This window comes from Lutra lutra, chromosome 5 (assembly GCF_902655055.1).
Source record: "Lutra lutra chromosome 5, mLutLut1.2, whole genome shotgun sequence".
NCBI lineage: Eukaryota > Metazoa > Chordata > Mammalia > Carnivora > Mustelidae > Lutra > Lutra lutra.
The window spans coordinates 99476662-99495560 of NC_062282.1; positions in this window are offsets into that span (position 1 = coordinate 99476662).

Consider the following 18899-nt stretch of genomic DNA (forward strand, 5'->3'; position numbering starts at 1 on the left):
GAATTTGGTCTGGGGATCCAGGTTTTAAGTTCATGGTGGTAATGATATCCTGTACTAATGATGGCAACATGTAATCTGAAGTGTCTTGGTAGAAGCAACTTTTCCTTTTCATTTTGTAAGCATTAGGCCTCCTTTTTATTTTTTTTCCTTAAAGATTTTATTTATTTGGGAGACAGGGAGACAGCACAGAGGGAGCAGGAGGAAGAGAAGCAGGCTCCCGGCTGAGCAAGAAGCCTGACACTGGGCTCCATCCCAGAACCCTGAGACCACAACCCAAGCCAAAGGTAGCTGCTCAACCCACTGAACCACCAAGGCATCCCCAGATCTCCTCTTCAAATAGAGTGCCTTATTATGTTTAATGACTCAATGTCTCTGTGGTAGAGGATGGGAATGTTAAATATTTTAAGACTTTTAGGAAGAGAAGTAGTTATCCATGTGCAGTCACCCATGTATGAGCCCCAGAGATCTTCTGAGATTGGCTGAAGGATCAGGGGTCTGAGAGTTGACAAGTATCTACATCTAAAGATCTAAAGATCTGGTGAATGTTACAGGCATAGGAATGGTGTTTCTAGAGCACTTCACCTCTCCCAGGGTCTAGAGGTGATAGATGAAAGTTACTAGAGGACTTTTGTCAACTAAACGTAACCACTGCCCTTCCTACAGTAATTGCTGATGTTTCACTCCTTACTCTTTGCTAGAATCTGGAGGCCTGTGAGGGACACATGCTATATCTAGGTATCCACACACCCTTCCCAAACCTGATAATGGTACATTGGATTCTGGTTATTGACAAAGATTCTGACCAGACTTGAGTCAGGCTCTTGAACCTCCTTCTGGAACTATCTGTGCACTTCCTTATAAAATCCAGTTTTAGCAAGAATCCTGATAAATCAGTTTATCAAGAGTCTCACATCCTTCTCATCTTCTACCATCCCCCAGGTGATGTCTAGGGACTCTGACCTGTCTTTAGCAAAGATCCTATCAGGTTGGTTTATCTTGAATTTCCCTGACCCCTGATGTTTCCCATTAGTAATTTCCCATTCACTTCTTGGCTATAAATTCTTACTTGCCCGTGCTATATTAGAAGCTGAGCCCCATTCTGTACTGAAGTCTCTTCTCATATTGCAGTAGTCTTGAACAAAATCTGTTTCTATGGCTATAATGACTGTCCAATGCTGGTTTTTCTTTGACAGTTAAGGGAGACTGTTTAGGATTGTGTAGTTTAAATAATATCTTCAGATTGTTCTGCAAAGCTTCCTACCCTAAATTACTGCAATCCTGACTTTGATTTATTATAGTCCCACTCATTCCACACTTTTTTGAGTGCCTTCCTTGTGCTGGATATTGAGACCATAATGAGAAACAAGATAGATATAATCCTTGTTCTTGGGTTTACAATCAAGTGATTTATAGCCTTTTGTTGAGAATAGATAATACACAAAAATTATAAGCCATAATACCATGAATTTATCTATCTATGAATTCTATGAATTTATGTTGACATGTTGAGGCCATGGACCCTTAGAAAATTAATACCAGGGGAGCCAGAGTGGCTCAGTGGGTTAAAGCCTCTGCCTTCGGCTCAGGTCATGATCCCAGGGTCCTGCTCAGCGGGGAGCCTGCTTCCTCCTCTCTCTCTGCCTGCCTCTCTGCCTACTTGTGATCTCTGTCTTTCAAATAAATAAATAAATGAATGAATGAATGAATGAATGAATGAAAAAAAGAAAATTAATACCAGATAAGAAATCCAAGTGGCTTTCCCAGGAAATAAGTCTTGGGCCCCCTCAGGTGTAAACTTTTTGCCTTGACCAGGTAGAATTTGCAGGTGTTTGTTGATCAGGAATATCTCAAGGGAAAGCAAAAGTAAGGATGGTGGTGGTTCTGGCATTGGCTTTCAGTGTTCTTTATTTCACTGATGGATGGGTGGCTAACCAGAATTCTCTCTTGCCTGGCTAATGTGTGTTCATAATTCGTTTCACTTGCCTTTATAGATGTAGGTGCTCTGTTCAGGGTCTCTAGGGGGTCTATCAGCACAACTATTTTGGCTTAAGAATAGTTTATGCAAATATTTCTTTCTTTCTTTTTTTTTTTTAAAGATTGTGTTTATTTATTTGACAGAGATAGAGCAAGCAAGGGGAGCGGCAGGCAGAGGCAGAGGGAGAAGCAGGCTCCCTAAAGAGCAAGGAGCCGGATGTGGGGCTCAATCCCAAGACCTAAAATCAAGACCTGAGCTGAAGGCAGACACTTTATGACTGAACTACCCAGGCATTCTTAGGCAAATATTTCTAACTGGTGTTCCCTGAACTACTGAGAAGTAGAGCTACTGAGCAACAAGGAAGAGGTTAAACATTTAGAAGAAAGAGGAGGTAATTGATGAAGGGAAGCTCTTGTCGTGAACAGGAGGATGGGATTCAGAGCATTCAGGAAAAAGCTTTGGGAAGGAAGAAGAGCGCATGATATGTAAATATATACCGTACTTTAGTATGTGTGTTGTCAAACATTGGGGGTAGTTATTTCATGGCTTCTGTTTTTCAAGGGAATTAGGATATAAACTCACCTGTTGAGAAGAAATTATCTATTTAATAATTAAATATACACAGCATAGAAACTGATGATAGCCTAACCTCTACTATAATATGACAGATTCATCATAAGACATGATACATTAGGTACTAGACAGAGGAAGATGAATTTAGAGGGCACAGAGGTGAATTATCAAGTCTTGCAGACATAATTGGCACTTGAGTATTCTTTGAAGAGTGTGCAATATTTCAAAATGTAGATTGGGGAAATTTTGTTTAAGATGTGGGAAATAGTGTGAATGAAAGTATGCAAGGAGGGAAACCTGAGTGGCTAGTCTAGTGGAGCTTGTAATTCTTGTTCTCAGGGTTTTGATTTAGAGCCCCATGTTGGGTGTAGAAATTATTTAAAAATAAAATTTTTTAAAAAGTGTTTAAGGAAAAGAATGCAGTTAGAAATAGCCTGAGGGGTGCCTGGGTGGCTTATGCGTTAAGCATCTGCCTTTGGCTTAGGTCATGATCGAACCCCACACTGGGCTCCCTGCTCAGCGGGGAGTCTGCTTCTCTCTCTCCCACTTTCCCTGCTTGTATTCCCCTTTCTTGCTCTCTGTCAAATGAAAAAATAAAATCTTAAAAAAAAAAAAAGAAATATACTGAGTGTTGAGTCCATGGGGCGCAAAATGGTGAACAAGAAGATAGGGTGGGTGTGATTGTGGGTGAGGGCGCCAAGGCTTTATTCCTGACAGCTGTAGGGCATGATCAGGGCTGTGCTTTAGGACGCTCATTCTCATACCACAGGAAAGGAGGGTCCAGAGAAGAGGATGTGACACAGAAAGAGTAGGCAGGAATATACTGCAGTAGTCCAGAAAAGAAGTGATGAAAGCCTGGATGGATAAAGGTAGTGTGGATGGACAAGAAGGATGCAGAAGACATTGTCCAGGAAGAGTCTGAAGCAGTCGTTTTCCCAAACTCTTCTTGTGTGTGATGGTGTTTTCCCTCATCTGTGGCAAAATGACATGGGGGCAGGGAGACCAAAGCTAAATATATTCAATTTCTAAATTTTTTGAAAGATTTTATTTATTTCAGAGAGAGAGCGAGAGCATGAGCAGAAGAAGGGAGGGGGAGAAGGGCAAACAAATTCCTTGTGGAGCAGGGAGCCCAATGCGGGGCTCGATCCTAGGACCCCCAGGATCACGTCCTGAGCCAAAGTCCAACACTTAACCAACAGAGCCACCCGGGTGCTCCTCTAATTGTTTAAATTCCCAGTTCAGCGTACCTACATTTTAAGAGCATACCTATATGCCTCTGTTGAGGTGTACTTTATATGTAATAAAATTCATTTCTTTCAGGTGTACACTCTTTATGTTTTCAGTGTTAAAATAACTTTTATGATATGTTAGTGGAAATACATGGCAGTTTTTTTTCCTAATGTTTCTATTAACAAAATAAAATTGGGCATTTCTCTTTTGGGATGTCAGAGCTTTGGGGGAATTTTGACTGGTTTGGAAAATCTAGAGGTGAGGAGACTGTTGGACTTGTGGTGATTTATGGGAAGAGGAGTTGGCAGGTCTGGGAGGATGGCATATGCCAGAGAAAGGGAACAGGCACGGACGCTTGCAGGGAGAAGACTGCAGGTTTGAATATATAAGGGACCCGGGGGTTCTCTAGGTTGTTCGTGATTCGAGTGCAGATGTGGCTTCAGCAGAGGGAGGCAAGACCAGGGCAGCCCTGTGATGAAGAGGGAAGCCTGGTTTCCAGTCACGGTTCTGCCACTTGTTAGCTGTGTAAATTTAAGCAAGTCACAGAATTGTGCAGGACCTCAGACGTGCACACATTGAAGAGTCCCTTTTCAATTCAAATATTTCAAGGCTTCATTCTACATTATTTGATCATGTCTAATATTCTGTGTTTGAGCAACTGGAAAATAAAGCAAATATGCTCCAACCCAAACTGATTTTGGCTTTACTTGAACTGCAGACCTTAACAAGAAAGAATAAACCTAAAATCATCTTGATTTTTTTTAAGTTTGGGTTTCTTAAATGCTAAGCAATCTTGTGATGAGTCTTAAGCATTTGGAATTTGAAGATAAATTGTTTTAAAATTATATACATACATATTATACACAAATTATATATTATAGTTCCATTTAAATTATAAATATATACTGACATCAAATAAATATATAAATTATATATAGTTCTACATGTTTTATGTAACTATATAATTATTAAATTTATATATGTAAACATATAATTACATATAATGCATATGTAATGTATAGTACATGTAATTATAATGTATGATATAAATCATATATATAATTTAAAAGTTATATGTGTGGTTTAAATCTATTTCAACCCATATATAATTATAAAATGTAATTACATGTTATAAATTACATGTATATAATTTATATACACTAGTTACTTCTCCACACAGTGTAATTTGCCTCCTTTTGTATTCCCATTTCCCAATTTTTATTGGTGGTTAGGACCCAGCTGGGGCTCTCTAAGGAGGCACACACATGCAGGCTTCATAAAGACTGAAAACCTCTGGGGGTGCCTGGGTGGCTCAGTGGGTTAAAGCCTCTGCCTTTGGCTGGGGTCATGATCTCGGGGTCCTGAGATTGAGCCCGACATCAGGCTCTCTGCTCAGTGGGGAGCCTGACTCCCCCACCCCTGCCTGCCTCTCTGCCTATTTTTGATCTTTGTCAAATAAATAAATAAAATCTTAAAAAAAAAAAAAGACTGAAAACCTCTGTAAACATATAACTGGAGAACATTTTTAACTTGAGAACTTTATTTTTTTTAATTTATTTTTATTTTTTAGAGAGTGCAAGAGTGTGAGCAAGGGGAAGGGCGGTGGGAGAGGGAGAGAGAGACAGAATCCCAAGCAAACTCCTTGCTGAGAGCTGAGCCTGATGTGGGGCTGCATCTCATGACCCTAAGATCATGACCTGAGCCATAATCAAGAGTCTAATGCTTAACCAACTGAGCCATCGGGGTACCCTTTAACTTTGGAACTTTATACTAGCAAATACTTTTAAGGCTCTGAAGTCTTAAAGCCACACTTCTGCTGGATTGAGCTCCCATGTCTCAGCTGAACTTCCACTTTAGACATTATGTTGTCTTTCATGACTTATAGTGTCAACCTCAAGGTTCCACAGCAGTTGGGTTTTGTGGGTTTAGCAAGGAGTTCGTCTGTTTCTTACTGTAGAGCTTACAAACCTACTTTATATACAGTCTTAATTTTGGGATTGGTTACGGAATTTCAGAATTGAAAGGAAACTTTGAGGTCATTTAATTAAATCTCATTTTAGAAATGAAGAAATAGAAGCCTTAATGGTGAAGTGACTTGTCCATTCCTGGGGTGACCAAGTGAAATTCAGTGAAGCTATCAATCTGTATTCGGTGAGTTGTAGGACATTTTATCCAAAAGAATCCCTCTTCGGAGAAGCTGTCTTTGTTTGGGAGACTGCCTTGACAAGTGTTTAAGGTGGAAGTAAACCCTTCTCGATTGTGTTTTATTTATCTCTCAATCTCCTCTTACTCTATTTTAAAATTTGACTTCCTTTTTGACTCAAGTTATCTAGGAGTTGTCATTTGGTGACAAAAACTATATAAGCCAATTCTGATGAATTTATGTCTAATGGGGGAATTTATTATAGGGTGACAGAGGGCAGGAAATATAGGTGTGCAGTAAGGAAGCAGATGTCCAGAGCCAGTAGGAGTCATTTCCTCTTTCTCATTTTTTCTTTTTCTCTCAGTCTCTGTCTTACTTCCTTACCCACACATGTTTGTCTCTATCCATCTTGCTTTATATAGATTTATTGAGAATCTAGTAGTGGAATTGCTGGGTAAGTTGTACGATATGCTTATTTTCAGCCTCTATTAATAATGCCAGATTGTTCTCTCAAATGGCTGTACCTGTTTATGTTCCTACCAGTGGTGTACTCCACAGCCTTACCAATGTTTGGAATGGTTATTACATCTCAGTCAGATGAGCATGCAACTCTTGATCTTGGGGTTCTCAGTTCAAGCCTCATGTTGGGTGTGGAGATTACTTAAAAAAAATTAAAAAAAATTTTTTTTGGCCAATCTGATACCATTTTGCCAATGGTATCTCATCATTTTAATTTGCATTCCTTTGATTACTCAGGATGAGCATATTTTTGTATTTATTTATATATTATGTGAATTGTCTCTTCATGTACTTTGACTATTTTTCAGTTGGGTTATTCATCTTTTTCTAATCAATTTGTAGAAGTTCTTCATATATATCTTGAATATGACTTCTTTACTGGCTGTACAGTGCTGCAAATATCCCTTCTAATCTGTAGCTTATCTTTTTACCCTAATATCATTTGTTGTGCAGAGTTATAAATTTTAATGTAGCCAAATCTTTTCCTTTCATGTTTGTGCCAGGTTTAAGACCTGATACTTTTTCAAGTCATAAAGACATTCTGCTATAATTTTCTTTAATATTTGGAATTTTTCACTTTAAGATTAATCCATCTGAAATTTATTTTTGTGTATGATGATAGGAGATTTCATATTTTTTATGTGGGAAAATCGTAGTCTCATTAGTATTTTTTTTAAAGATTCTGCTTTTTACCACTGACATATAATACCACCTCTGTCAATTTTCAGGTGTTTTGTTTTGTTTTTTAGTTTGTAGGTCTGTTTCTAAACTCTCTATCCTGTCCTGTTGACTTACAAGTTTATTTGGGTGCTACAACCACATACTATTTGTAGAGTATTTAAGCCTTGCTCTCTCCGTCAGGATCCCCCAGCTAGTACCTCCAGGAACGTACCTGTAGTTGAACAAATTAGATTACTAGTTTCAGTTTAGGTTAGGGAACCATGTGGCAACCAGTAAAACCATGAAAAAACAAACATGTTGTAAAATGTGGGCTTTTCTTGAGTGATTCTAGAGAGGACCTCAGCAAGAGGGGAGTAACTCTGGAGTGGGTGACTACCAGAAGTGGGGACAATTCTATGACTGGATATCTCAGTAAATATTATCTATAGGGAGAGCAGGCTAGAGTGAGGACAAAATTGCACTTGCTAAAAAAGTAGAAGTCAGTTGTTTTAGTGAGAGATGGGCATGCTTGGTATGTTGTGGGTTGTGCAGGGACCTTTTCTGTCTATATTTATGCAAAATTATCAGTGGCTTTGTTCTAACTCAGTTTATGATGGTCTCCAAGTGACCTTGTCTGAGGTGGTGTAATGTGAGATGGTGTAGGGCCTACAGGAAGCACCTGGCTGGCTTCCAAGAACACTGAGGCCAGCTGCAAGCATCAGACAAGTTCCTGCATGGCTCATCTCGTAGAACAGTCCTCCTCTCCTCACCCCTGCACACTTCTTCAGAATACTTTTATTCTTGGTACTTGGTGCTTTACATGAATTTTAACATCAGCTTGTAAAATTTTAGAGTTCTGTTGGATTTTTAATTGGAATTGCATTGAACTTACAAATTAATAAGGAAAAGAACTGAAATGTTGACCTAATTTCATCTTTTGATTCATTAACATGGTTTCTCCACTTACTCAGATCTTTTAAAATGTCCTTCAATAATCTTAATGATTTTCTTCATATAGGTTTTGGATTTATTAGGTTTTAGATTTTTTAAGTTTTAGATTTGTTATTTGGATTCTAATCTTTTGTTGCTAATATGTATGCTTTTTAATTCTATCATATTTTATAATTGGTTTATTGATATATAGGAATGCTATATAGCATGTTTATAAGTTGATGATATTCTGTAATGTTCCTGAGTTTTCCTATTTGTTCTAAATATTCTAATACATTCTTTTGGATTTTCTGTGTACATAATCATGTTATCTTAAAATAAGGGTAGTTTTCTCTTTCTTTCTAATTCTTATACTTTTATATATTTTATTACATTGACTAGGTCTGTCAGTATGTCGGTGGTGTAGGGGTGATGGTAGACATTCACATTCTTGATTTCACTGATAATGTTTCTGAAGTTCCATTAGGAAATTATTTTGTTTGGTAAGTTTTAAAAATACATGTTCTTTCTTAGGTTGAGGAATTTTCCTTCTATTCTTGGTTTGGTAAGCTTTTGTTTTAGAAAAATAAGTATTGAACTTTGTAGAATTTTTTCCTGCATTTATAGATATAATTCTGTATTTCTTACTGACTCTATCAATAATCTGACTTAATTCACATTCTAGAGAAGTAGTCCCCTCCTGCAGAGCTCCATGGATACTTGCTAGTAGTTGAGCAGTCAATCTTGGTGGAGTGTGGAGGTGGAAAGTCAGGGCTGGAGTCCAAGCTCCCACCATGTCCTATATCCATAGCCTCTGGACCAGATGTGTGGCTGGCTGATACTTCCATAGCCCAAGGACCTAACATCTGATCCTTCTCTACCTTGCACATGCAGTAGAAAACCACACACTGCTCCTGGTCTTGTTCCCACTACAAGGTGTTCCCCAAATGCTGGTTGTGATGCTTGGTTCTTCATCTTGTGTGCTTAACATGGTAAATGTATTGACAGATTTTTTTAATGGTGTTTTCCCTATTATGGGATAAACTCTACTAAGTTATGACATATTTTATAATACATTTTAACTTTGATTTGTTAATATATAAACTAAAACTTTTATGTCTGTATTTCTAAGAAAGTTTGGTTTGTAATTTTATTTTTTGTCTTGTCATCTGATTTTGGTAGTAGGCTAAATAGCCTCAAAAATACATTAAAGAATTTGTTTCCCCTCTACTTTCCTGGTCCTTTGAAATAGTTTGTAAAGAAGGATTATCTGCAGGTTTGGTCAACTTTTTGTCAATGGAAAATTTTGATTACTTTAACTCAGTTTCTTGATTTTTAAATGGCCTCAAAGCTATGACTGGAGAAAGATGAGGCATGAAAGAGTCCCGTTGGATTTAATTAATTAATTAATTAAAATTTATTTATTTATTTTAAAGAGCGAGAGAGAGAGTGTGTACAAGCAGATGGGGCAGAGGGAGAGAAAATGTCAGAATCTCCTGCAGACTCTGCACTGAGTGTCACCGGGGTGGGGAGTTCAGGTGTGGGGGGGCTGATGGGAGCCTTAATCTTATAACCCTGAGATCACCACCTGAGCCAAAACCAAGATTTGAATATTTAACCTACTGTACTACACAGGCATCCCTAGCTTGGCTTACTTTAAATCTATGAGGAAGGGTATAAAAAGATCTAAGAATAGGACAAAGAAGGGTTAAGTTTTTGAATTTGTAATTTTAATGAACTAAAGGCTAAATTTAAAAATCAAAGTAGCATTTGAGTCATCTTTTGTGTTGCCTCTCCTACGAGCCTTGGGCTTCCAGTCCAGAACCTTGCTTTGCAGTGTTGGTTTGGGTCTCCTGGCCCTCGGTGATCAGAGATAGTCAGATGGTTGGGCAACTTTCCTGCTAGCTCTTTTCCAAGCAGCAACTCAGGGATTCAGCCAGTAGTGTGTTTAGTTGCTCTTTCCAAGGCCATAGAGCTGTCCTCCTTCCGTGGGCTTATGACTTTCTATAAGCTATAGACCTAGGCCAGTCATCTGCAGCAATTAAAACAAATTTATCTTGTTTTCATAATTGAAAATTGAAAATTGGAGTTGTTTTAATCCTTTTACCACATAGGAGCCAAACTCTCAGCAGCCACGGCCAGCTTTTGAACCCTGAGTCGAGCAGCTTCTCAGCTCCGGTCTATTCATGACATTGCATTTTGGCCCATTGGGACATTTAGCTTCCTTTTTGAGGCTGGCTATATTGTTTTAAGTTTTTCCTTTTTGTATTTTCTGTCCTTGTTGTGGTATTACTTCATGGTATGAACTTAAGGCAAAGTTATCCTGAACATATACATCCTCATTCATTTTTTTTAAAAAATAGATTTATTTATTAGAGAGTGAGAGAGAGAGAGAGAGAGAGAGAGAGAGAAAGCACACAAAGGGAGAGGGAGAAGGAGATTGCCCACTGATTGGGGAGTGTGATGTGAGGCTTAATCCTAAGATCCTGGGATCATGACCTGATCTGAAGGCAGATGCCTAACCAAATGAGCACCCAGGCATCCCCAGTTCGACTTATATTCTTCTTTTTTTTTTTTTTACTTATATTCTTAACCCTCTATTAAAATTCCTTTTTATGGGACGCCTGGGTGGCTCAGTTGGTTGGACGACTGCCTTCGGCTCAGGTCATGATCCCCGGGTCCCGGGATCAAGTCCCACATCGGGCTCCCAGCTCCATAGGGAGTCTGCTTCTCCCTCTGACCTTCTCCTCACTCATGCTCTCTCTCACTGTCTCTCTCTCAAATAAATAAATAAAATCTTTAAAAAAAATTTTAAAAAATCCCTTTTTATCATGACCACCAACCAAATACACATTTATAAATCCCATGTATGTTTTTCTACTCTCTTTCTCATCTCCAATGAATTGTTCAGTAAATTCTTTGTTACTGAAAGTAATAGTTGATGTGTTTTTTTTGAAAAATGTTTATCAGTACTTCTTTTTTTCATGCTATAAGTTTATTTACAAACGTACTGAGTATGTTGAATTCAAGAGTTTGATCCACTTTTCAAGGAGATTGTACCTCTTACAATGTTTCTTTTCACATCTATTCAATGGATTAATTAAAACATCTTTGAGCATTTGATGTCAAAAGCAAAAGGTACAACAAATCCAGATCCAAAGTACACAGTCATCATGATTAGTAACCACCACTTATTTCCCATTGAAAATGCCAAATTCTTCCCTGGGCCTCCTCACAATAGCTCCTATGGACCACTAAGTTTGTGAACCTCCAGATACTCAGTCCCAACATAGTGTTGTTGGAAGTTCTGCAAAAGGCACAGAGAGCCAAGATGAAAAAAATGGCCTCAATACTTCTTTTTTATCCAATACCTAGCATGGTAAGTTAGCTATATCTGTGTATTCACCCCTGTATTCATTACCCAACAAATATTTTTAAATATTACTCTATGTCTGGCACTGTGCAAGACTCTAGGGATACATCAGGGACGAAAACAGTCAAAATTGCCACCCTCAAGGAGCTTATGATCTTAGGTTTAAGTGGAACCCGTACAAGTAAACTTAGAGAAAGATTCCTACAGTGGCTTTGAAAATCCCTTCCCTGGAAATCTGTGAAGAGCATCATCACTCTCATTTTTTTGGGTTGCCTATGATTCCTTTTTTCTGTGTATCTTAGCTTCTGACATTTGTTTCCAAAACTTTGGCTCCAGTAACCAGTTTTGGCATACACTCTCCAACTATGTTTGTCATTGATCTCCCAAGTTCTCAATTTTGCCCTCTCACCCCTAAACTCTGTGGTTGCTGTAAAAGACCTACTACCTTCTTCACCTCAACTTTTCAAGAGCTTCTTGGGACCAGACCTAATTTCTGTTTAGCCATGCTATAAGGAGAATCTGATAATATTCACCATGTGCCAGAAGGACTTGCTCTCAGTTTTATTTATTTATTTATTTTAAAGATTTTATTTATTTATTTGACGGACAGAGATCACAAGTAGTCAGAGAGGCAGGCAGAGAGAGAGAGAGGGAGGAAGCAGGCTCCCTGCTGAGCAGAGAGCCTGATGCGGGGTTCGATGCCAGGACTCTGAGATCATGAACTGAATGCAGAGGCTTTAACCCACTGAGCCACCCAGGCACCCTTTTCTCTCAGTTTTAATCTATGAATACTTCTGCATGAAAACCCATTCCATTTGGATGAGAAAGTCTGAACCTGTGCATGCAGAACTACACACACGCATGGCTCTGATTTCTGTCCATTTCTCTGTTTCTCCAGAGCACTCTCATGCTGTCACCAAGGACAACTGCGCACAGGGCCTGTCTGCTCTCTGGATGATTGAAACCATTAATAATTTACCAAACTCTGGCTGCTGCCTTTCATTAATTATCACTATGCTAATGATGTCCCTCAGGAAAAAGGAAAAGTAATTCCTCATCCATTGCAGTCTCAGTGGAGACAGACCATATTTCATAAATAAACCAAGGGTGGTTGTTTGGTCTTAAATGTTTTTGAACTCTTCTTTTGCAGAGATAGAGGAGGTAGAAGTAGGCATAATCAGATAAAATTAAGGCAGGTAAAGATTCTGTTTGAGGGGGCGCCTGGGTGGCTCAGTGGGTTGAGCCTCTGCCTTCAGCTCAGGTCATGATCTCAGGGTCCTGGGATCAAGCTCCGCATCGGGCTCTCTGCTTAGCAGGGAGCTTGCTTCCCCCCACCCACCACCTGCCTCTCTGCCTACTTGTGATCTCGCTCTCTCCCTGTCAAATAAATAAATAAAATCTTAAAAAAAAAAGATTCTGTTTGAGTATCAGTGTCAGGGTTCTGCTAATGTGGCTCTGATTAACCTGTCTGTTCTTTCAGGTAGGAGATGGGGTCACTTTTACTGAGACGTGTTCTTAGTACAGGTGGAGGCTTTGTTACCATCGTGGCACCAAGAACTGGACATAATCCTCTAAAATGAGATTGTCTCATATAGCCATGGATTACCTGTTCAGATCATGACTCTTGGTAACTACGAAGGCAGTTTTTTTCCCATTTGATCTGTTTTATTGACCCAAGGAGGACCAAAGGAGCCAAAATGTATAAATAGTAACTGAACACAATAAGTATTCAATACAGGTTAGCCATGACAAAAAATAAAGAAAAGTCTGCATAATTTCCTAGGCTCTGTGTGTTTGTGACTGGTCTCTATAGGATTTGTTTCCAGACATTGTGGGAAATAACAGAGGAGCTTCCTTATTATATCTGAGCAACTGGCAGATCATTCCTGTCCCCTTAGCAAAAAGGATCAGTTAGATGTCTGGAAGTAGACTCTCAAATAGGGTGCTTCTTGTTAAAAAAAAAGAGCGTGTTTAATGCTAACTGCACTTTGTTTCCAGACATTGTGGGAAATAACAGAGGAGCTTCCTTATTATATCTGAGCAGCTGGCAGATCATTCCTGTTCCCTTAGCAAAAAGGATCAGTTAGGTGTCTGGAAGTAGACTCTCAAATAGGGTGCTTCTTGTTAAAAAAAAAGAGGGTGTTTAATGCTAACTGCACCAAAATTTTGCTAGCTTTTTTTGATCTAGTATATGTATAGGATCCTGAATCTGTTCTGGAAGACTGGCAGTTTTTCTTGTGTGGGAGAAGGGAGCATGCATTCAAGGAACAAATTGTTGCATGAGCACTGTCCTGGGTGCTGAAGTTTTCTTTCTTTTAAAAAATTTTTCATTTCTAACTTTATTACTATTTTTCACAAAAATTGAGTAAAGGATAAAATGGGAAGAAAGTTACCACTTCTGCATATTGTTCAAGTCTTTGGTTTTTTTCTTTTTCCTTCCTGAACTTTATGCACGAGGCTGTCCCCTTTGTGTGTTCCAGCTGGAACTGTCAGCTTTGGAATGCTCCCTTTCTTAATACAGGGCGTTGGAGCCTTCTGTCTCTTAAGAGGTTTCCTCTTCCTCTCCACTCTAGGAAGAACTTAGTTTGGGTAGTTCTAGGCCAATACTGAGGACCTTAGGGGAAAGACTCCCCTTTGGGATGTCTTTCCTTGGTTTACCTTTCCTTGTCTCTTCTTACCCCAGATGAGATCTTTAAGATGGAGAGAGCATATGGGCCTCAAGGCAATGGAACAAGGAAGCCACTCTAAAGGTTTTTGACTCTGGCTGCTTAGGCCACTCTAGATGAGTCAAAGCAAGACCCTCTGAAATATGCCCAGTCTACCCATTCAGGGTTCCTCAGAGAAGGTAGGGGAAAAAGTTTTATCTGGTAGTCCTGTTTTAGATTTGTCTTCTATGTTCATTTCTTTTACAGGGAACTAGTAGGAAGTCTCTTGGGCTGTGGCAGGCAGATACTGGGGAATTTAGGGGTCTCATACACTGTTTTCTACTACTTTCCTTTTTTTTTTAAGATTTTATTTATTTATTTGACAGACAGAGATCACAAGTAGGCAGAGAGGCAGGCAGAGAGAGAGGGAGGAAGCAGGCTCACTGCTGAGCAGAGAGCACGATTTGGGGCTTGATCTCAGGACCCTGGGATCATGACCTGAGCCGAAGGCAAAGGCTTTAACCCACTGAGCCACCCAGGCGCTCTACTACTTTCCTTCTAAGACACACATTGGTATAGTCTGTAGACTGAGCTGAGTATGTTCTCAGGGGCCAAATCCTTCACAGAGTGGGGCTTCTACGCTGGGAGAGCCCTCTCACAGTGATACTGAAGACCTCACCTGAGGCTGATAATCTTGGGCACTACCCGCCATAGTTCTGGTCATATTTGAGTTCTGAGAGGAGAGGAAATGGTCTTTGGCTGAGGGCAAGTTTCTTACTGATCTCATACTATAAATGCAGTTGCATTTCCTTATGAGTTAGGTGTGTAGCAGAGTTCCAGGCTCTTGTACTGGGAGAGAATGTATATGTGGAATCTGGTCAGGGATCCTTTTTGGGGCCAGGGCAGGCATATCCAGCACTGTAATCTGTGAAGGATTCATACTTCTCTGGGGCAAGGTTATTGCAAATGGTGCAGAGTTTTGATGCCTGATTACTGGGCCCAACACTAGTATTCATCTCTGGTGCAACAGATTCTTCTGAAACTAGACCGGGCTTCTGGGTTTGCTGTTAAGAATTTGATCCTGGTTATTTTTTTCTTTGTCCTGCTCTTTATTAATCTTATTTCTGATCTATCACTCTAGATAGAGTGGATCTTACTGTAAAAGAAAAATGGGTAGTACAGACAATGTTTGTATTCTTAGAATCATGAAGAGGAAATACATGGAAAAGGCTGAGAATACAAAATCTGGATATGGATGACCTGGGTTTGAATTCTAGCTACATTTCTACTTAGATGGATAATCTTGGCCAAGATGGTTAACCCCTGTGAACTTCATTTTTCTCATCTTTAAATAGAACATAATAACCTCCAGGATTATTGGGAAATTAAAATGTTAGTGTGTGTTAAGTACATAAAATAATTGGGTCTGATCCAATTTTTTGGTCTGACCAAATAATAAATTAGGTACCTAGGTATTTTATTTTTTATGTGATAATTTTTTATTTCCTTCAGTAGCTCCCCAAGGACAAGAACAATATCTGTTTTCTCATCATTGCATTCCCAGAGGTAGGCACAATGTCCAGACATAATAGAAATGCATTTGATTTGTTGTAAGAGAGAATACTTTCAAATGGTTATTCAAAGTCAGAGAAATAAAGTAGTTGAAGAAACGTAGCATTTTGGAGTTAAGCTCATGGCCAAGGATATGTTGTGCTTCTCTTGGTCCCTGAGGGACAGGCTTAGCATGTACCAACAGCTAGACCAAGACCTTTTTGTTCTGCTTTATTTGGAGAAATAGAGAAACAAAGAAAAGAACAGGAAATGGGATTGTGGGAAGTGCTTGTTATAAGGGGTTATGTACATGACTCACAAGAGAGTGTGGGTAATGTTTGTAGGCAGACTCTAATGATCAATTCAGGAAATCCATCTTTTTACCTTTTCACCTTCTAGAGACTGCTCACTTTCCTTCACTTATAGCTCCTTCCCTCCATCTGTAAGGCCAATATCATGCTACTATCTTTTTTGTTCCCTTTTCCAATTTTCATCCTCCATTTTAAAAAATGAAACTGAATGGACATATTTAGGACGGAAGTTGGGGCTTTTAAAGATTCTAAGTTATCAATGAGGTATGAGGAAGGTGGAAACCAAGAAAAAAGACAGAAATAGAAAGCTCCCAAGAGGCCTTCATAGTGGGTTTGGTAGAGGAGATGATGTATTTGGGGCTTTTATTAGAATGAAATTGAATAAACTCTTTGGTGATGACTCAGGACACTTTTGGTCAAAAGCAGTGTTTGTGGACTGATATGGTCTCAGTATTCCGGCATGAGGGTGTCAGGAGAAGTCAATAGCATCTATTTTCCATTGTATTTAGCAAGTATGATGATTGTCTCAGCATGAAAGATGAAATACATATGACATGGAGCATGAGAGAAATAGTCCCTGAGACTTTCTCTAGCACTCAATAGCATGGCAAATGCGTTTTAGACTCTTTTCTTAGGAAGGTGAGCCCAAGGGCAGGAGTCCCAAGGCCTGATGAGGCTGAGGGCTCTTCTGACTTGGACAACTGCTGACGTCATCCAGGTTTCTGCTTGTCTTGATTAGACTGAGAATAGCCAAGCTCTGCTCATTGAGACAGACAGTGATTTTGGCCAGGAAGTTCTGTCATCAGCAGTAATTACAATTGCTTTCTCAAATTTATTAGATCAGGAAATCTAATACACTTTCCATGAGTCCTCTCCCCACTTTTTGTTGATATGTAGAATAATCTCACCATGTTTTTTCTGAGAAAATAGGGCCTAAAACAGAACTTAGTTATGAAATGCAAACTTTGCTGATAATTATGGAAACCCACCTTCTAAGCTATATGGACTTGGGTAACTTATCCAAGCTTCTTAAGTAAGCACTTTACCTCCTTTGGTACATTTGTAAAATAGGGAAACCAGTGGCACTTAAGTCTTGAGTTTTTGGCTTAACCAAAACCATTTATTTAATACTTAGAACATAAGAATACATAGTAGGTGCTTAATCCATGTCCGCTATTGTTACTATTATTAATAAGAACATGTAAAGGCATCTGAGATATTTATTGTGATGAACAGAAACGGGTCCTTCTTAAGGTTGGTGCTGTGGTGGTACAGAAATGAACAGAGGGTTTGGAGAATAACTGAGTACAGCAAGTTGAATCCCATATGTGTTGGAGATAAAAAGAAACAAACTTGTTTAATTATAAAGCATTGCATATTTATTGTAGAGAACATACAATTATACAAAAAGAAAAAACATACCCAAACTCTACAACCCAGAAATAACCATTATTAACATTCTGACACTTTTTCTTCCAGACTTTTTTCCCTTGCATCTATAAATACATGTACTTTTAACATTTGGGGGATTATGTGCTATATGGTGTTATTTAAATTTTTATCTTTTATTTCCTTTATAATGTTTTAAATATCCAATACATGAAAATGAGCTAATAAGACATGTATTTAGTTTAATTTATAAGGCATAAAAGTATGAACATCTGTGACTATCCTCTAACCCTTATGCTTCCTCTCTAGCCCCTGAGGTAACCACTATCCCAAATTTTGTTTTTCATTTCCTTACTTTTAAAATAAGAGTGGTTTTATTAATTATGTCCTAATGATATATTGTTTGTTTTTGAGTTTTATAAAAACAGCATTATGCTGTCTATAGTCTTCTGGAATTGCTTTGTTAAAAAGATCAACATTCTTTTTCTATAAATGGATATGGTTATGGATACAATTTGATCCCTATTGTTTCATTATACAACATGTCATTTTCAGTTTTGTATAATATTCTGTTTTGGGCTTATACATACTTTACAGAAATCCACTCTTCTATTGATGGAAATGTAGGTTGTTTCTAGTTTTTGCTGAGACAGAGTTACAGAGGACTTCCCTATGTATATCCCACAGGGTAGTGTCAGTTGTCACCTGGGAAATGGTTAGAAATGCAAATTCTTGAACCTCATCCCAGACCTACTGAATCAGAGGTTCTGGGATGGGCTCCAGAACTTTGTGTTTTGACCAGCCCCTCAAGTATTCTGATGCTTGCAGTTTGAGAACCACTACTGTAGGGAATTTATTTAGGAGTGGGCTTACTAAGTCAAAGGGTATAGCAAAGTTCAAAGACTGTGGTTGTTTAATATGGTAGCCACACATAGCTGCTGAGCACTTGAAATGCAGCTAGCATGAATGAGGAATTAAAATATTCAATTTAATTTTAGTGTAAACACTGAAAATTGATGCAGTTCTTGGATAACTTTTTAATATGATTAGAATACTTTTGGTATGTGAATCTCCTTTTTCAACTACTAACTTTGCAAAATATAGATAGAGATCAAGTACTTCCAAGTTAGCTTCTGGATTGAAATGTGCTTTGCGTACAATACATTATGGTTTTTGAAGACTTATTATAGGGGAGGAAAAATACTTTCCCTCTACCTTTTAGAGTGTATGATTTGAGACCTATCAATTAAACTGACAAAAGACAGATTAAAAGGAGAAAAGATACAGATTTTTAAAAAAGATTTTATTTACTTATTTATTTGACAGAGAGAGAGAGAGAGAGATCACAAGTAGGCAGAGAGGCAGGCAGAGAGAGAGGGGAAAGAAGGCTCCCTGCTGAGCAGAGAGATTGATGCGGGGCTTGATCCTAGGACCCTGAGATCATGATCTGAGCAAAAGGCAGAGGCTTAACCCACTGAGCCACCCAGGCACCCATACAGATTTTTTGATGTTAATCTTTTTTACATGCATGGGCATTTCATAGGAAAGAAACAAAAGTCCAAAGTCATGGTTATACCCAGGGGCTTGTATAACTTTGTTA